The sequence below is a fragment of the Hylobates moloch genome, unplaced genomic scaffold (assembly GCF_009828535.3).
Source record: "Hylobates moloch isolate HMO894 unplaced genomic scaffold, HMol_V3 SCAFFOLD_8, whole genome shotgun sequence".
Lineage (NCBI taxonomy): Eukaryota > Metazoa > Chordata > Mammalia > Primates > Hylobatidae > Hylobates > Hylobates moloch.
In genome coordinates, this window is record NW_026652283.1 from 38,545,501 (window position 1) to 38,566,179 (window position 20,679).

Below are 20,679 nucleotides of genomic sequence, written 5' to 3' on the forward strand. Positions count from 1 at the left end.
GAAACTACAAAACTGACCCAAACAAGGGCAGTCTGGGAGTTCCTTGGTTGGGAACTGCAGTTCCATATGTCACCTCACTATAAGAACAGTAGCCTCTGAGCTTCCATTTTGGGCTGCCCTCCAAGGCCAAATGACAGACAAACAATAACCAAAAGGGAGTAGGTTCTTCAGGGAGACCCTAACAGTCTGCCGAGGCTGTCACCAGCTGCTACCTTATTTTTATTAATGTGTAGTGTATTCCTGTAGTGACAAGTGTCCTTTTAGTTAATAGTAATGGATCTCTCTTGCTTAAGTGGTTGGGATTATTAATTTTGCTTTTGGCGCAAGAAAAACCCACATGAGGCTGGGCGCGGTGGCTCACGCCTGTAATCCCAGCACTTAGGGAGGCCAAGGCAGGCAGATCATGAGGTTAGGAGTTCGAGACCAGCATGGCCAACGTGGCGAAGCCCCATCTCTACTAAAAATACAAAAATTACCTGGATGTGGTGGCAGTCACCTGTAATCCCAGCTACTTGGGAGGCTAAGGCAGGAGAATTGCTTGAACACGGGTGGCAGAGGTTGCAGTGAGCCAAGATTGCGCCACTGCACTCAAGCCTGGGCGACGGAGCAAGACTCCATCTCAAAAAGGAAAAAAAGGGAAAAAACCCACATGATAGCTGTTGAGATGTCTCTGGGGGCTGTGAATGAAGACAGCCTTCGGTTGGAAAATTCACAAGGTTTGTGCTCAAGTCTTTCCAGTCTTAAAACCAATGACGATGATACTAACGTCGCTTCCAGCCATGACACCATCTTCCTTCTTGCCTTCTCTTCTCCCAAGAATGATCTCAGCCCCTTCTCCCCATCACCTCCCCTCCCTTGGTCTCCTCACCTAAGTGGCATCTACTTCCACCCCCACGACTCCCTGGAGGCCGCTCTGGCCAACGTCACCACCCACCTCTGGGTGCTAACCCAATAACAATCTAATCAGCTGCCAGCACAGCCAGAATAAAAGCAGGCAGAAGAATGTGGAAAGACTGGACTGGCTGAGTCTTCTGGCCTCTATCTTTTTCCCGTGCTGGATATTTCCTGCCCTGGAACATTGGACTCCAAGTTCTTCAGCTTTGGGACTCTTGTACCTTCGACCACAGACCAAAGGCTGCACTCTCGGCTTCCCTACTTTTGAGGTTTTGGGACTCGGACTGGCTTTCTTACTCTTCAGCTTGCAGATGGCCTATTGTGGGATGTCACCTTGTGATCATGTGAGTCAATACTCTTTAATAAACTCCTCTTTATATATACATCTATCCTGTTAGTTGTGTTCCTCTAGAGAACCCTAATACGGATTTTATTTTTTATTTTTTTCTTAGTTTTTTAATGTGATTGGACCTCTCTGAGGAGTTTGGTGCTATTGCCGCTCCCTCCTTGAATATTCTGCTCTTCTGACTTCCCGACGGTAGGATCTTTCAGTTTTTCCTCCGTATCTCAGGGCAGTCCTTTGGTCTGAAGCTCATCTGCCCTTGTTCCTTATCTTGGTCCTCTCCCTGCCTTCCTCTCCTCCTTTCTCCTTCCCTTCCTTTCTCATCTCATTGTGTGCACGGTCCCCAGGCTCTCTCCCCAGTTCCCTACATTTATCTTGCATGCATGCAGCGGTGATGCCTGACTTAGATCAGCTTCCTCAGAAACAGACTCCGAGATGGAGATTTGCTGGCAGAAAGCTAAGTGGGGAGCACACATGGGAACGACACCTGAGGGGGATGAAGGGCCAGGACAGCAAGGGCGGGATTACACTGAGATGTAATTCAACCAAAGGCCTTGGTGATAGGCCAGGGGGACTCTGGACCTCGGGGGTCCTTCAGGGATCTCCTGAATTGAGGCCAGAACTTAGCTATTGTGTCCCTGCAGCAGACAGTCACTTGGATGTGAGCTGCTCCTAGGGAGGGGGCATCACCTTGGGTGCAGCAGCTTCCTTTTACCAAAGGGAATTCCTAAGACTGGCCCAGCTACAACTGACAGCAGCCGATGTCGCCTGCAGCTGGGGAAATGAGTGTTTCCGTCCTGATCGGGGGCTCTGGGCAGAGCCACAGGATCCACAACACAATCCCAAGTCTAAATTTATAGTCCTGACCTTTTTCTGAGCAAGCACCAGGCTTACCTATCCACCTCTGCTGAATGTAATCCCCGCCCTTCAATGGCTCCCCAATCGCAGCCTGCTGCTCACACCGTGGCTTCCTCATAGTCTCTCCCCTCTGCCTGGGACGTGCACTCACGTGCTATATCTATCCATTCTATATGTGTTTAGGGAGTGCGCCCCTGCCAGGCGCTGTGCTAGGTCCTGGGGCACTTGCCAGGGCCTGGCTGACTGGAATTCAGCTATTGGGCTAGAGTCAACCTGTCTTATTCAGGGAGACTGAGTAGGCAGCTCTTGACTGATGGAAGGCAGGGTTGGTGGTGCAGAGTCCACCAGGACCTGGGCAGGGCCAGGCTCACTGGCTCTGAAACCTCCTTGTGTCCAAGCAGTGGGATGAGGGGCAAAGCAAGATCCGGGCGGTGGTAGCAGGAGCAAGTCTGAGGGCCTGGGGCAGGGGCTTGGACGACAGGTCAGATGTGTGCAGGGCTTGGAGGAAGTGGAGCAGGGTGCCTCCTACCTCACACAACCCCTGCCTGGCTCCCTGGAGAACCACAGGCACTTCTCTGCTGCGCCCAGCTCCCCAGCTGCAGAAATTGACCTCAGAAGGGTCAATGCCTCAGAAGGGCCAGCCTGTGCCTATCTAGGTGCCCACAAACACACCTGAGCCCACTGTGCACAAATACATGATGATACTTCTGATTCCCCCAGAGGCGTGTACATAAGCACATCCATGTTCCCCACATACATGCACGTGGATGGACATACATGCAACTCCCATACATACCTGTGTCTCTGTGTCCGCACTTGAAACCCTACCTGCCCTGGCCCACACAGGTGAGGCCCATTTTCTCACTGGTACACACACATGTGCAAGGACACTCACAGACATTCTCATGTGCTGGTGCAGGCACACGCCTTTGCATGCTAGTTTGGAAAGCCTGAGTGACAGCTGTCACAATGCGGCTTTGTGGGCACCTTCCGGAGTCGCTGCTGCAGGGCAGGAAGAATTATGGCTCTGGTTGCATCAGCCTCCAGAGGGGAGACGTGAGTCTTCTCTCTTTTCTCTTTTTGGGGCCAGCCTTCTGAAGTGCCGTGAATAAGAATTCAGTTGCCTTTCCTCCCCAGAGACCAGGCTGCTCTCTAAATACCAAGGCAGGAAAGTGGAGACTTAAAAAGGTCATTACCAAACATTGAGAGGGTGGTATTTAGCTGGTGAAGCAGCTCCTGGAGAAGAGACCTCAGACCCCAGCGGGAAGCCTTTATTTTCACCTTCATTTGCTTCCCTGGGTTTGAGAGGTGGGAGGAGCAAGACGCTCCATCCTCCAGGGTCCAGCTGCCCCTTGAGCTGGGGGGACACACCCCCAAGGGCGGGAATGGGGCTATTTGGGATTACAGAAGGCTCTAGATGGAAAGCAATGGTAGCCCTACAGGTGCTGATCCTGGGGGTGGGGGGCCTAAGGGAACTCCCCACTTTTTCTGGGGAGGAGGTGGGAGGAGGCAAGGCAGGGATTCAGTTGCCACCTAGGACTACAGAGGCCCGGCAGGGGCCACAAAAGCCCATCCCTTTGCTTCCAGACCTAGGCAGAGAGGTTTCTGGGACAAGACAGTCATTCCTCCCTTTGGGAACACCTCCCTCTCTCCATTCTTTTGTATGGAAAAAAGTGGAAAAAACAAAGATTACTTAACAGCTTGACAGCACAATTTCTTTTAGGGTCTTTGTTTAGGGAAATACCTTGCTAAGCTGCCTGGGCTAGAAGGTGAGGTCCTGAGGGCAGCGTGTTGACAAGAGCCAAGGCAATAAGAACAACTAATTGGCTCAACTGTTCTGCGTGAGAAGGTGAGAGGAACTGGTTTTCTGCAGAGAAAATGGGAGAGAGAAGAAAGGCTGGGGGTGGGGGCAGGGAGGTCAAGGGAGAGCCGAGGAAGGAGTAGGAGACTGGGGTGCTGGGTCTTCTCCAGTCGTCCCTCCAGGTCCTGTGCCCACCCTTGGCCACCCTGCTCTGGGCCCCTGGCCTGACCTCTGTGAACACCTCTGACCTCAGGGCACTCCTCTGCCTCTGGCCTTCAGTTGGGTTTGGCCAATAGGCAGCACTGACAAGAGATCAGTGGGTGGGAGGAGAGAGAGGTGGGGCATTTACTCCTTGCCTCCCTTCCTGCCTGGCTGCAGGTCACAGGCCCCCCAATGGAGACCCCCTTGACTATGGTTATGCACACAGTCCTGCCTCCTTCCTCCTGGCTCAGCCAGGCTTGTTTACTGAAATGCTGAGGTGACATCACTAAAGACTAGGTAAGCCTTTGGGACAGGATGCTACTGTCTACTTCTAGCTTGGGATGGCCACGAAGAGAGGAAGGGCTGGCACAGGTGGATGGCCATGGGGCCATGTTTGGGGCATGTAGTGGGGGAGGGATCATAAAGAGGAGGCACATGACCCTGACGCGGGGCCTTCTGTGTGACAAAAACCTCGAGTTGCCAGGCTCTACTGCCTGTGACTGGTGAACTGTGCCCTGCGGCTCAGGGTCAGGTGGTGCCTGCTCCTGGTCTACCTGTGGCCACCAGGAGAGGAGAGGTGGGGGCAGGTAGGAGAGAAGAGCTCCACAACCCGTGACTTGCGAATGGGTTTATTTTTCTGGTTCCTGTGAGACAGTGGGGATCGGGGGAAGATAGGCAGAGGGGAGGCTTTCAGGACCCATTTTTTTTCTCCTGACTCATGATGCATAATGCAATCAGATGACATTTAAATATTCATGTCATAAAAGAGGATGCAGATGCAAGTGCGAGACTGGTGGGCTGGGGCGGAGGGGAGGGAGAGAGGGATGAGATCCACGTACGGCGTTTTGTGGAACCACAGGATCTCGACGTGAAAAAGGGTATTTGGGATCATTTAGTTTGACTCTTACCTGTGACAAGAATCTCTTTATGGCATTCCTGATGGGTGGGCAACCTCCTCACCAGGCTCACTCCATCCTAAAATGAGACTTTCCATCGTGGGGCAGCAATCCTTGCCCTGGGGAATTCTTCCTTAGACTGAGCTAAAATCTCTCCACTGCTACCCTCATTGGTCTCCCCCAGCGGTCCTAGCTATGGCCCCAGGGACCACCTATGATGTGGCCACTCCAGTGTCCCCTGACAGCCCTCAGAGATCTCCAGCAAGTGATTCTGTCTTCCCAGCTCTAAACTAAGCAACCTAAGCCCTTCTGCTCTTGCCCAGAGCTTTGTTAAGCTGCTGCTCAAGAGACCTCAAGAGGAAAGCAAGGAGAGAGCGTGCTTCTGCAGATGAATGCTCATCCCGAGTGGGGGCTGAGCCCCTTGGACTGTCCTCATGTCTGGACATTTGCCGCCCAACTGGAGAGTGGATAATGCCTGGCTTTTTGGGGAGCCAGCGAGGGAGTGGGGTGGAAGGGAACCAATGCAAGTTTGGGAATTAGGATATTTGAGGTCTTCATCTAACCTGGATACTTCTGGCTGTGCAAAGTCACTTCACCTCTCTGAGCCTCAGTTTCTTCATCTGTAATGTAGGGACACCTCCCTTATGAGGTTTCGTGAGGATTATTGGGAGCTGGGAAGAGCAGTGTCCCTCGGCTGAAAGGGCCAGGACACTCCACTGGGTTTGGGGTTCTCTGGCTCAGTGCTTGAGGCAGAGGGTGAAGAAAGCAGATACTTGAGGTTCTTGGCCATCCAGGGTCCATCCTGGCAGGCTCCAGATGGCAGCTACTCAGTGATGTGTTGCTGGAGGATCGATGCACCTGCTCAGGGCCGGGCAGAAGGTCTTCATGGTAGGGGCAGTGGCCCTAGCTGTAGAGTGGAATAGATGGGACAAAGCCCAGAGCCATAGGGTATAGTTTTGCTCCCCCACTCTGTTTGCGATTTTGGGGAAAAGTCCTAACTTCTCTGACCCTTACTTTCTCTATTTGAAGATAATAGGAAAAAAATGGCCAAATCCTTCCGGTAGATGTTCTAAAGATACAGGGGGCATTAATTGATTGAGTTTAACAGGAAATGAACCTGAGTGGGCATGGCTTCTTAGAATACCAGGATGGGTAGGGTCATACGTGCGCCCAAGAGCCATGGGGAGCCATGGGGGATGGAGGAAGGTGTCAACAGGGCACTGGCCTGGCCAGATCTAGCATTATCCCTCCCAACCTGGAGGTAGCAGTCCCACCCTGTCCCATGCCTTTAGAACCCAGGGCAGGACAGGACATTGAGGGTAGTAGTCCAATGGCCCAACATTGCAGGTGGGAATCCCCACTGCAGACCCCAGCTGAGATTTTTTTTTTTTTTTTTGTGACAGGATCTTGTGTTGTTGCCCTGGCTGGAGTGCAGTGGTGCGATCATAGCTCACTGCAGCCTCAATCTCCCAGCCTCAAGCAATCTTCCTGCCTCAGCCTCCCAAGCAGCTGGAACTACAAGTGTGTACTACCGTACCCAGCTAATTTTTTTCTTAATTTTTAGTAAAGACAAGTTCTTGCTATGTTGCCCAGGCTGGTCTCAAACTCCTGAGTTCACCTGGCCTCAAAGTGCTGGGATTACAGACATGAGCCATGGTGCCTGGCCCCAGCTGAGATTCTTGGCTTCAACTTCCTGACTGAGGTGGAAGTCACCACTTCCCACAGTATGCCACGGCATTGCCAGAGGGGCTGATAGGAATTCCCCCTCATGCTAGAGTGGGTTTTCCTTTCCCCACTGACCCCTCAGCTTCCTTGACCCCAGACAGGCTTGAGAAGGTTTAAGAAGCTTCTGGCCTTGAGGCTTCAGGAAACGGACATCACAAAACAGAGCAGTGAACAGCTGCAATGAAAGAAGGGCCCGAGCTCCCTCCTGTCCCTGCTCAGACACCTTTCCCATTCTCAGGGATAGCTGAAAGCCCTCCCTACTGTCCCAAGCTCCCACCTGTCCCGGTCTCTCCAGGCAGAGGCCCAGCCTCTTCCTTTCCTTTTGTTGAGGTCTTCCTAGGACTGAGGCTCCCTCAGCTCCCTGTCCCACCACACTGCTCTATGGCTGTCTCTGTCCTCACACTGTTCCTCAGACGAGCTGCTCTTCCTCTCACTATTTGGTCAACCTTCCCTGCACCCTTGACTCCTCCCCCGGCCCCTGTGCCCTGGCCTGCATGCCTCCACCTTCTCTCATGGGCCTTTCTCCATGAGGAACTCCTCTCTCCTATATCACAATCTCTCTCTCTTTACTGCCTTGCCCCCTTTAGCCTAGAAACCTCCTGAAGGCTCTTCCATTGTAGAAAGAAGCCAGCAAACAGACATACAACAACCTCCCTCCCTAAGCCTGGTGGCTCCTTTGGCTCTGACCCTGTCTCTCCCTTGCCTTGAATCCAGGACTCTTGAGCAGTCCACACTTCTCTTCTCCCATGCCTGTGTAATTGGTCTTCTGCTCCCACCAAGACCTTTCCAAGGTCACCAGGTGACATCCTTGATCCTAGGCCTGATTGGACACCCTCTGGTCCTTATCTTGCCCGACTTCCTTGCAGCCTTTGGGACTGGTGATCACACTTTCTTTGAACATAACTTTGGCTTTGAAGACACCACTGTCACCCAGATTTCTGCCCAACACCTGGCCCTAGCTTCTCAGCTCATCTTTCTCATAGCTGAGTATCTTAAATATTGATGCACTTGGTCTTCTCTTTCTGCTCCTCACACTCTCTGTGGATGAGACCATCCAGTATGTGATCATGATTGCATCTGTATGCCAAGGACTCTTGAATCTCCATCTCCAGCCAGGACCTTTCTCCTGAGCACCAGACCTCATATCCAACTGCCCACTGGACGTCTCTATTTGGATGCCCTTCAAGCTCACCATGTCCAATACAAAGTTCATTGTCTTCCTCCCCAGGGCTCCCTGTGTCAGGGAATGTCACCCCTATCAGCCATCACCCAAGCCTGTGGTCCCCCATCGACTCCTTCATTTCTCTTGCTCTTCTACTTCCCTCCAATGAGTAGGTGCTTCCAGGTCTACTTTCAAATATCTCTTGACTCTGCCCTTTCCTTTCTGTTTGTGAATACTATTGCTCTGGTCCAGGCCAGCAGTATCCCTTGCCTGGATACTGACACAGCCCCCTACTGGTGCCTGGGCTTTCATTTATTCCCTGATCCCAGCAACACTAGCAGTGGTTGGCCCTAGGGCAGAGGTGAGTTGTCTGAAGAGGTCACTGGGACAGGCCTCTAGCCTTCTTGTCCCTTGGACCTTGGCCGAACCTGGGCAAATCTGGAGTTCTGGTTCCTTGTGAACCAGGGCCTGCCCTGGGGGTGAGGAGTACGACTGTGTATGTGTGTGTGTGCTTGCACTGTGTGGGTAGTGTGTGTGTGTGTTTGTATGCACAGGAGAAGAGGGATGATCAAGAGGAACTCCTGGCCGGGTGCAGTGGCTCACGTCTGTAAACCCAGCACTTTGAGAGGCCGAGGCAGGTGGATCACCTGAGGTCAGGAGTTTGAGGCCAGCCTGGCCAACATGGTGAAACCCCATCTCTACTAAAAATACGAAAATTAGCTGGGCGTGGTGGCAGGAACCTGTAATCCTAGCTACACGGGAGGCTGAGACAGGAGAATTGCTTGCATCCGGGAGGTGGAAGTTGCAGTGAGCCGATATCGTGCCCTTGCACTCCAGCCTGGGTGACAAGAGTGAAACTCTGTCTCAAAAAAAAGGAGGAACTCCTATCCCCGCATCCCCCAAAGATGTTTCCCCAGAGCCTGTCTCCTGCCCGCCGCCCGCCCACGTGGGAGGACAAAGCTCTTTCTGGCTGACTGCCGCCCATGTTAGCTGAGACAAGAGTTGTACATCTCAATTTTTATCACATGAAAATGAAATAAAGACACTAGAATAGATCCTGAAGAGGCAAGATTGAAGAGATGACTACTTCTTTGCTGTAGAGACCCCTCGTCCCCTCCACACCTCCCAGTAGAGCTGTTCCTGTTGAGATACCATCACTCCCTCTCCTTGGGGCTCTCAAAGCGGGTGTCATGGCTCTTACATTTTAAAACACAGGAAGAGTTAAACGCACGACAGCAGCAAGAAAAGCAGCTCTGAAATGCGGCGAGTGTGTGGTGCCTGCCCGCGCGGCACCGCCTTCACAGCCCTGCCTTGATGTTGCTGCCTTGACTAGACAGAAGATGTTTTCCTTCTCAGTTAGGAAAAATCCACAGCTTCACGCCTGCATGGGAGGTGGCAGCGCTGGAATTAGCACTGGGGGAGGGGAGGTGACAAGGTGACAAATATCTCCCTTGCCTTGGTTTCAGCCTTGGCCTGGTCCAGATGAACATTTTGGCTTCCTTTGGGTCTTTCTTCCCCCCTTCACTTAATTATCCAAGCAAAATGAACTGGAGCTGCTTCCTACGCTGTGCCAGGCCTTGTGGAAGATCTGAGGTCACAGAGGAATAAAATGTGGTCCCTGCCCGGGGAGAGGACCAGAGCTAGTCCTAGAGACTGATGGTAGAATAGATAAACCCAGGTGCCAGGTTAGACTCTTCTTGCCCTTAAGATCCAGGTCAGCTCGATTCAAACCCTCATACAACAAACTGTACACCAAAAATCTCCTGAGGTTCCTGCGCATTCCTGGAGGGCTTCTCACAGGTGGTGGTTAAGAGCACAGACTCTAGTCAGACTGCCTGGGTTCAAATCTTAGTTCTATCTCTTGCTAGAGCAACTGACGCTACTCAATTGCTCTGTTTCCACATCTGTAGAAGGCCGATAATAATAGTACAGATTTCATCGGGTTGTTGTGAGAATTAAATGAGTTAGTTCCTGTTCAAATGCTCAGAGCGGAGCCTGGTGCATGGTAAGCGCTATGAAAGATTAGCTCTTATTCTCACTGTCATTTCTCGCTCTCAGCTCTTGTTTGCATTGAATTAATGCAGTTTATGCATCTTCTTACCTCCTGCTGGTGTTGTCCGTTCCACCCTGAGTCAGCCCAGACATGGACCTCAATCCTTGCCTTTGTGTTTCATTAAAAAAATCAGCCTCACCCCTAAAACAAAGCATAGCTGGGCACACAAAGTCTCTGTGGGTAGCAGACATTTCCAAAGGATGGGAGAAGGGATTTATAGATTGCAAAACCGCCAGCAGTGTAAAAGTCCATCTTTGATATTTCCATTCCTAGAAGCCCCTCGGCTTCCACCACCTGAGCTTCCACCTCTGGTTACATTGTTTTATTGTTTTCTCCTTTGCTCTTTCCCTCTCTCCCCTACCTCCTAGTTCTCGCTTGTTTCCCATGCAGAGCATTTTACCTATCTCTTTCGGTTCCTTGTCTGTTGTCAAATCATACCCTTAGGATGTTACCTCCCCCCAAGTGCCTTATCAAGGTATTTTCTTATACAAAGACATTTGCTTCCCTAAGAGGAAATCTGGTGTTGGATGTTATATCAGCCAGGATCCAGCCAGGAAAACAGAAACCTCGAAACGTTTAGGACAGAAGGGATTGAATGCAGGGCTTTGGTTGCCGACGGCGGAAGGGTGGAGGAGCCGAACAGTGTGGCTGCTGTGGTAGGTGATCTATTGAATTGTTCCTGCTGGTGAAGAGCTGCCGTCCCCCCTGTGTTTCCCCCACCCGTCCTCCCCATGATCCAGTCACTAGAGCGGTCACCCCGTCACAGCAGGGAGCCTCCGGGATCTGCTCCAGGGCATCTTTCTCTGATTGTGAAATATTTGGAATGTCACTGCCAGACTGGATGAATGGGGCCATGGTGAGTGGTAGCAAAGGAGTAGCAAAACCTGATGTGGAGACTGCGGAGGATGGAGCAGGTGGGATGAGACTGGAGGCAGGGGGGCAGTTAGGAGGCTCTGTGGTCAACAGCTCAGGGACAAAATCTGACCATCTCACTGTAGTTTGTTTCTCGGCAGCACTCCCTCCTCACCAGGGATGAGATCTGGGTGGGACATCAGCCCTATCTTTTTACAGATAGGGAAATTGAGGCCAAGGAGACTGTGGTTTGCCATGTCACAGAGCAAGCAAGGACCAGAGCTGGGGACCCCGGACTCCAGCTGAGGGCCTTCCTCACCATGTGTATCCCCAGAGCTGGGTTGTTACATGGCATATCCAGGTCAGGAGGAGGAGAGGAGAAGTGAGGAGGACCCGAAGGTCAGCAGAACCTGCTGGAGGGAGACGGTGGGGACCAATGAGTTCTCTGCAGGACAAAGCAAAGCTGGAGGGGCCTTTGAGTGACTGCAAAGGGAAGCCACAACGGAGCAGTCAAGGACACACATGGCCCCACTTCTTCTGTGAAAGGAGGAGATGAGCTGTAATTGGGGGCGGTGAGAAGTGTTTCCAGGGTGGCAGCAGGGGAAGGAGATCAATCCTCTCAAAACAAACCTAGCACCAGGGCCCTGCTCTCTGTATGTTGACTTCCACTCATCTCATCAATGCACAGACTGTTGGAATGAAAGACTGTCAAATGGAGATGGAACATCTGGTCCTTGGGTGAGTCTGGGTCAACCTGGTTCTTGCTTGAAAGTAACAGAAATGAACTGTGGTCAATTTAAGCAAAAGGGCATTGACTGGAAGTCTTTGAAGTTATTCCAGACCCAGGAGGAGACATTAGGACTGGCCTTAGGCACAGGCAGAAACTAAGATGATGATGGTGAGCCCGGGGAACAGAAGGTGGTCTTGAGGCTGGCACAGGCTGGGGGTATGCAGCTGTGGCCAAGGCTGACCCTCAGCCTCCTGCTCTGCCAGCATCCCTCAAGAGTCACCTGGGAGGGGAGCTGAGGCCCCAAGTCCAATCCCTGGCTGTGCTAGGGTCAGGAGAAAGGAAAGCTCAGCTTTCAGACCAGAAAGTAATTACCTGGAATCTTCTTCCTGCTGAGACAATACTCAAGGTGGGAGAGGTTACTCCCTGCCCCCACCCCTCAAATCCGGGTGATGTTAGAAAATGGGCTTTGGGGAATCAACACCCAATAAATACTGGCTGGCTAGGGTTCTTTGGGCCTTCCCTGTTCCCTGGGGTCCCCCTCCATCCTGTACTCCCCATCTCACTCCCTGAGCGCTCTCCTCCCTCCCTCAAGCTCTCCCAGGGACAGTTTTTCATTTCAGCTGCTGCAATATCTGCTCCGGCAATCATCTCTCTCTCTCCACTTTCCTTTGGCAGCTCCTTGCTGTTCACTCTGCAGCCAGGACATATTTAAAAGAGAGAAACTTTAAATTAAGTTTGGGAGAGTCTAAATGAAAGAAAACAAACCCTCACCATTATCACAGGTAAGAAAAGGGCTTCTGGCTCCTGGTGGAGAATTGTAGACTTTCCTTCATTTTGAAGCCAGGAAGAAAAGCAGGAGGTTTTTTTCCTCTGCCTCACCCCCGGACACCTGGCAGCCTCCTGCCAGCCACGCACCAGGTTAATGGAATACGGAGCATTAGCCTCGCTCTCTGAGTGCAGAATTGCTCGCCCCCTGGACTCAGATGGGAATTGCCTATGGGCTCTGCAGGCTGAGAGGAAGGGGGCTCCTGACTCAATGGTTTCATTCTCCCTCCAGCATCCTGAATCTCTCTTTTGGGGGAGGGGCAGTGTACTTGGAAGGAAGGAAGGAGGGAGGAAGGAAGGAAGGAAGGATGTAGTGAAGGAAGGAAGGAAGGAGGGAAGGAAGGAAGGAAGGAGGGAAGGAAGGAAGGAAGGAGGGAAGGAGGGAAGGAAGGAAGGAAGGAAGGAGGGAAGGGAGGGAGGGAGGAAGGAAGGAGGGAAGGAAGGAAGGAGGGAAGGAAGGAAGGAGGGAAGGGAGGGAGGGAGGAAGGAAGGAAGGGAGGTAGGTGGGAAGAAAACAGGCAAACTCTGGGCCCTGGGCAGCCTGCTTAACCTGGGAGGTCTCAGGGGGAGTGGCTGTCCTGGCCCTGAGGATCTCCTGGGGTGAACTCTGTCAGGAGGGCCTCTCCTGTGCTGTCCTCGGTGCTGCTGGCATGAACGAAGACCCATGTGGTGTGACTCACTGCATTGCTTCCTCTGCCCATGGCTCCCAGGGTGAGCTGGGATTGAGGGCAATGACTCTTACTGGCCACTGTGCTTCACCTGCCGGAGACAGAGGTTCAAGTCTTCCGCTCAAGGCCTCTCTCTCTCCCCCCGCTCACCTCTGCCTTTAAGGCTCTTGGGAGGCTAGAGCTGTTGGGTTCATCTCAAGTGAGCATTTCCAGGGCATCCAATGCGTTGAGGCAGGTCTGGCCCTCTTGGTCAGGGGCTATACCTCTCCTGGAGAGCAAGAGGTGGATGGTTAGGCTGCTTCTGCACCAGGTGTTGGGACAAGCATTCTTTTCTACTTCTTTCTGTCTCCTGTTCTTGCCTGAGCTTTAGGGGCAGGCATTTGGGGTGCAAAGGTGGGGGAAGGTGCCAAGGAAGCTGCCAGGTCTGTCTGCTGTTTTCAGCTCAGAGCCACCCAGGATGCAGACTGAGGCTCCAGAGCTCCTCCTGATCCAGCTCAGGCCCTCAGACAGTGGCTGGGGTCTGGAGCTGAAGCCTCAGCCTGGGGAAGTCCCTCATCATCCCCTCCTGTCCAGCCCATGGGAGAAGCTGGCTGCTTGGAGTTCAGAAGTTCTGTCTCTGCCATCTGCCTGAAACAGTAGCTCCTATTGCACTTACTACAGGCCAGGGTCAGCACTGTGAGTTCCACTGACATTGTCTCTTATTTTTTATTATGGTAAAATACATATAATATAAAATTTACCATTGTAACCATTTTAAGTGTGCAATTTGGTGGCATTAAATACAGTCACATAATTGTGTAACTATCACTAATATCAAGTTCTACCACGTTTTCATCAACCCATACCCATTCAGCCGTCCCTGCCCATTCCCTCTTCCCTCTAGCCCCTGGCAACCACTAGGATGTTTTGTCTCTGGATTTGCCTATTCTGGGTATTTCATGTGAAAGGAATCATGTAATATGTGGCCTTTTGAGTTCAGTTTCTTCCACTTAGCATACTGTCTTTGAGGATCATCCATGTTGTTGCATGTAGCAGCCTTTCCTTTTTTTTTTTTCTTTTTTTTTTATTATACTTTAGGTTTTAGGGTACATGTGCACAATGTGCAGGTTTGTTACATATGTATCCATGTGCCATGTTGATTTCCTGCACCCATTAACTCGTCATTTAGCATTAGGTATATCTCCTAATGCTGTCCCTCCCCGCTCCCCCAACCCCACAACAGTCCCTGGAGTGTGATGTTCCCCTTCCCGTGTCCATGAGTTCTCATTGTTCAATTCCCACCTATGAGTGAGAACATGCGGTGTTTGGTTTTTTGTCCTTGTGATAGTTTACTGAGAATGATGTTTTCCAGTTTCATCCATGTCCCTACAAAGGACATGAACTCATCATTTTTTATGGCTGCATAGTATTCCATGGTGTATATGTGCCACATTTTCTTAATCCAGTCTATTGTTGATGGACATTTGGGTTGGTTCCAACTCTTTGCTATTGTGAATAGTGCCACAATAAACATACGTGTGCATGTGTCTTTATAGCAGCATGATTTATAGTCCTTTGGGTATATACCCAGTAATGGGATGGCTGGGTCAAATGGTATTTCTAGTTCGAGATCCCTGAGGAATCGCCACACTGACTTCCACAATGGTTGAACTAGTTTACAGTCCCACCAACAGTGTAAAAGTGTTCCTATTTCTCCACATCCTCTCCAGCACCTGTTGTTTCCTGATTTTTTAATGATGGCCATTCTAACTGTGTGAGATGGTATCTCACTGTGGTTTTGATTTGCATTTCTCTGATGGCCAGTGATGATGAGCATTTCTTCATGTGTTTTTTGGCTGCATAAATGTCTTCTTTTGAGAAGTGTCTGTTCATGTCCTTTGCCCACTTGTTGATGGGGTTGTTTGTTTTTTTCTTGTAAATTTGTTTGAGTTCATTGTAGATTCTGGATATTAGCCCTTTGTCAGATGAGTAGGTTGCAAAAATTTTCTCCCATTCTGTAGGTTGCCTGTTCACTCTGATGGTAGTTTCTTTTGCTGTGCAGAAGCTCTTTAATTTAATTAGATCCCATTTGTCAATTTTGGCTTTTGTTGCCATTGCTTTTGGTGTTTTAGACATGAAGTCCTTGCCCACACCTATGTCCTGAATGGTATTGCCTAGGTTTTCTTGTAGGATTTTAATGGTTTTAGGTCTAACATTTAAGTCTTTAATCCATCTTGAATTAATTTTTGTATAAGGTGTAAGGAAGAGATCCAGTTTCAGCTTTCTACATATGGCTAGCCAGTTTTCCCAGCACCATTTATTAAATAGGGAATCCTTTCCCCATTGCTTGTTTTTGTCAGGTTTGTCAAAGATCAGATAGTTGTAGATATGTGGCATCATTTCTGAGGGCTCTGTTCTGTTCCATTGATCTATGTCTCTGTTGTGGTACCAGTACCATGCTGTTTTGGTTACTGTAGCCTTGTAGTATAGTTTGAAGTCAGGTAGCGTGATGCCTCCAGCTTTGTTCTTTTGGCTTAGGATTGACTTGGCGATGCGGGCTCTTTTTTGGTTCCATATGAACTTTAAAGTAGTTTTTTCCAATTCTGTGAAGAAAGTCATTGGTAGCTTGATGGGGATGGCATTGAATCTATAAATTACCTTGGGCAGTATGGCCATTTTCACGATATTGATTCTTCCAACCCATGAGCGTGGAATGTTCTTCCATTTGTTTGTATCCTCTTTTATTTCATTGAGCAGTGGTTTGTAGTTCTCCTTGAAGAGGTCCTTCACATCCCTTGTAAGTTGGATTCCTAGGTATTTTATTCTCTTTGAAGCAATTGTGAATGGGAGTTCACTCATGGTTTGGCTCTCTGTTTGTCTGTGATTGGTGTACAAGAATGCTTGTGATTTTTGTACATTGATTTTGTATCCTGAGACTTTGCTGAAGTTGCTAATCAGCTTAAGGAGATTTTGGGCTGAGACAGTGGGGTTTTCTAGATATACAATCATGTCATCTGCAAACAGGGACAATTTGACTTCCTCTTTTCCTAATTGAATACCCTTTATTTCCTTCTCCTGCCTGATTGCTCTGGCCAGAACTTCCAGCACTATGTTGAATAGGAGCGGTGAGAGAGGGCATCCCTGTCTTGTGCCAGTTTTCAGAGGGAATGCTTCCAGTTTTTGCCCATTCAGTATGATATTGGCTGTGGGTTTGTCATAGATAGCTCTTATTATTTTGAGATACGTCCCATCAATACCTAATTTATTGAGAGTTTTTAGCATGAAGGGTTGTTGAATTTTGTCAAAGGCCTTTTCTGCATCTATTGAGATAATCATGTGGTTTTTGTCTTTGGTTCTGTTTATATGCTGGATTACATTTATTGATTTGTGTATGTTGAACCAGCCTTGCATCCCAGGGATGAAGCCCACTCGATTATGGTGGATAAGGTTTTTGATGTGCTGCTGGATTCGGTTTGCCAGTATTTTATTGGGGATTTTTGCATCAATGTTCATCAAGGATATTGGTCTGAAATTCTCTTTTTTGGTTATGTCTCTGCCAGGCTTTGGTATCAGGACGATGCTGGCCTCATAAAATGTGTTAGGGAGGATTCCCTCTTTTTCTATCGATTGGAATAGTTTCAGAAGGAATGGTACCAGTTCCTCCTTGTACCTCTGGTAGAATTCGGCTGTGAAACCATCAGGTCCTGGACTCTTTTTGGTTGGTAAGCTATTGATTATTGCCACAATTTCAGAACCTGTTATTAGTCTATTCAGAGCTTCAACTTCTTCCTGATTTAGTCTTGGGAGGGTGTATTTGTCGAGGAATTTATCCATTTCTTCTAGATTTTCTAGTTTATTTGCATAGAGGTGTTTGTAGTATTCTCTGATGGTAGATTGTATTTCTGCGGGATCTGTGGTGATATCCCCTTTTTCATTTTTTATTGCATCTATTTGATTCTTCTCTCTTTTCTTCTTTATTAGTCTTGCTAGCGGTCTATCAATTTTGTTGATCTTTTCAAAAAACCAGCTCCTGGATTCATTAATTTTTTGAAGGGTTTTTTGTGTCTCTATTTCCTTCAGTTCTGCTCTGATTGTAGTTATTTCTAGCCTTCTGCTAGCTTTTGAATGTGTTTGCTCTTGCTTTTCTAGTTCTTTTAATTGCGATGTTAGGGTGTCAATTTTGGATCTTTCCTGCTTTCTCTTGTGGGCATTTAGTGCTATAAATTTCCCTCTACACACTGCTTTGAATGTGTCCCAGAGATTCTGGTATGTTGTGTCTTTGTTCTCGTTGGTTTCAAAGAACATCTTTATTTCTGCCTTCATTTCACTATGTACCCAATAGTCATTCAGGAGCAGGTTGTTCAGTTTCCATGTAGTTGAGCGGTTTTGAGTGAGTTTCTTAATCCTGAGTTCTAAGTTTGATTGCACTGTGGTCTGAGAGACAGTTTGTTATAATTTCTGTTCTTTTACATTTGCTGAGGAGAGCTTTACTTCCAACTATGTGGTCAATTTTGGAATAGGTGTGGTGTGGTGCTGAAAAAAATGTATATTCTGTTGATTTGGGGTGGAGAGTTCTGTAGATGTCTATTAGGTCCACTTTGTGTAGAGCTGAGTTCAATTCCTGGATATCCTTGTTAACTTTCTGTCTCGTTGATCTGTCTAATGTTGACAGTGGAGTGTTAAAATCTCCCATTATTATTGTGTGGGAGTTTAAGTCCCTTTGTAGGTCACTCAGGACTTGCTTTATGAATCTGGGTGCTCCTGTGTTGGGTGCATATATATTTAGGATAGTTAGCTCTTCTTGTTGAATTGATCCCTTTACCATTATGTAATGGCCTTCTTTGTCTCTTTTGATCTTTGTTGGTTTAAAGTCTATTTTATCAGAGACTAGGATTGCAACCCCTGCCTTTTTTTGTTTTCCATTTGCTTGATAGATCTTCCTCCATCCCTTTATTTTGAGTCTATGTGTGTCTTTGCACGTGAGATGGGTTTCCTGAATACAGCACACTGATGGGTCCTGACTCCTTATCCAGTTTGCCAGTCTGTGTCTTTTAATTGGAGCATTTAGCCCATTTACATTTAATGTTAATATTGTTATGTGTGAATCTGATCCTGTCATTGTGATGTTAGTTGGTTATTTTGCTCGTTAGTTGATGCAGTTTCTTCCTAGCCTCGATGGTCTTTACAATTTGGCATGTTTTTGCAGTGGCTGGTACCGGTTGTTCTTTTCCATGTTTAGTGCTTCCTTCAGGAGCTCTTTTAGGGCAGGCCTGGTGGTGACAAAATCACTCAGCGTTTGCTTGTCTGTAAAGTATTTTATTTCTCCTTCACTTATGAAGCTTAGTTTGGCTGGATATGAAATTCTGGGTTGAAAATTCTTTTCTTTAAGAATGTTGAATATCGGCCCCCACTCTCTTCTGGCTTGTAGAGTTTCTGCCGAGAGATCAGCTGTTAGTCTGATGGGCTTCCCTTTGTGGGTAACCCGACCTTTCTCTCTGGCTGCCCTTAACATTTTTTCCTTCATTTCAACTTTGGTGAATCTGACAATTATGTGTCTTGGAGTTGCTCTTCTCGAGGAGTATCTTTGTGGCGTTCTCTGTATTTCCTGAATCTGAATGTTGGCCTGCCTTGCTAGATTGGGGAAGTTCTCCTGGATAATATCTTGCAGAGTGTTTTCCAACTTGGTTCCATTCTCCCCGTCATTTTCAGGTACACCAATCAGACGTAGGTTTGGTCTTTTCACATAGTCCCAAATTTCTTGGAGGCTTTGTTCATTTCTTTTTATTCTTTTTTCTCTAAACTTCCCTTCTTGCTTCATTTCATTCATTTCATCTTCCATCAGCGATACCCTTTCTTCCAGTTGATTGCATCTGCTACTGAGGCTTCTGCAATCTTCACATAGTTCTCGAAACTTGGCTTTCAGCTCCATCAGCTCCTTTAAGCCCTTCTCTCCATTGGTTATTCTAGTTATCCATTCTTCTAATTTTTTTCAAAGTTTTTAACTTCTTTGCTATTGTTTTGAATTTCCTCCCATAGCTCAGAGTAGTTTGATCGTCTGAAGCCTTCTTCTCTCAACTCGTCAAAGTCATCCTCCATCCAGCTTTGTTCCGTTGCTGGTGAGGAACTGTGTTCCTTTGGAGGAGGAGAGGTGCTCTGCTTTTTAGAGTTTCCAGTTTTTCTGCTCTGTTTTTTCCCCATCTTTGTGGTTTTATCTACTTTTGGTCTTTGATGATGGTGATGTACAGATGGGTTTTTGGTGTGGATGTCCTTTCTGTTTGTTAGTTTTCCTTCTACCAGACAGGACCCTCAGCTGCAGGTCTGTTGGAGCTTACTAGAGGTCCACTCCAGACCCTGTGTGGCTGGGTGTCAGCAGCGGTGGCTGCAGAACAGTGGATTTTCGTGAGACCACAAATTCAGCTGTCTGATAGTTCCTCTGAAAGTTTTGTCTCAGAGGAGTACCCGGCCGAGTGAGGTGTCAGTCTGTCCCTACTGGGGGGGATGCCTCCCAGTTAGGCTGCTCAGGGGCGAGGGACCCACTTTAGGAGGCAGTCTGTCCGTTCTCAGATCTCCAGCTGCGTGCTGGGAGAACCACTACTCTCTTCAAAGCTGTCAGTCAGACGGGGACATTTAAGTCTGTGGAGGTTCCTGCTGACTTTTTGTTTGTCTGTGCCCTGCCCCCAGAGGTGGAGCCTACAGAGGCAGGCAGGCCTCCTTGAGCTGTGGTGGGCTCCACCCAGTTCGAGCTTCCTGGCTGCTTTGTTTACCTAAGCAAGCCTGGGCAATGGCGGGCGCCCCTCCCCGAGCCTCGCTGCCGCCTTGCAGCTTGATCTCAGACTGCTGTGCTAGCAATCAGCGAGACTCCGTGGGCATAGGACCCTCCGAGCCAGGTGCGGGACACAATCTCCTAGTGTGCCGTTTTCCGGGCCCGTTGGAAAAGCGCAGTATTAGGGTGGGACTGACCCGATATTCCAGGTGCCGTCTGTTACCCCTTTCTTTGACTAGGAAAGGGAACTCCCTGACCCCTTGCACTTTCCGAGTGAGGCAATGCCTCCCCCTGCTTCGGCTCGCGCACAGTGCGCTTCACCGACTGTCCTGCACCCACTGTTTGGCACTCCCTAGTGAGATGAAACCGGTACCTAAAACAGAAATGCAGAAATCACCTGTCTTCTGTGTCACTCAGGCTGGGAGCTGTAGACCGGAGCTGTTCCTGTTCGGCCATCTTGGCTCCACCCATCGAGCCAGCCTTTCCTTTTTTATGGCTGAATTATATTCCATTTTATGGATATACCACATTCTGTGTATCCATTCATCAGTTGATGGATATATATTTTTTAATGCCTTTTGGCTATTATGAATAGTGCTGCTATGAACATTCATGTACAAAGTTTTGTTTGAGCACTTGTTTTCGGTTGTCTGGGTTATATATTTAGGAGCAGAATTGCTGGGTCTTATGATTATTCTATGTTTAACTTTTTGAGTAACCACCAAACTGTTTTCCATAACAGCTGCACGACTTTACAATCCCACTAGCAATGTGTGAGGGCTCAAGTTTCTCCATATTCTTGCCAACACCTGTGATTTTTCTGCTTAGAAAATTATTATAGACATTTTTTTTTTGAGACAGAGTTTTGCTGCGATGCCCAGGCTGGAGTTCACTGGCGAGATCTCTGCTCACTGTAACGTCTGCTTCCC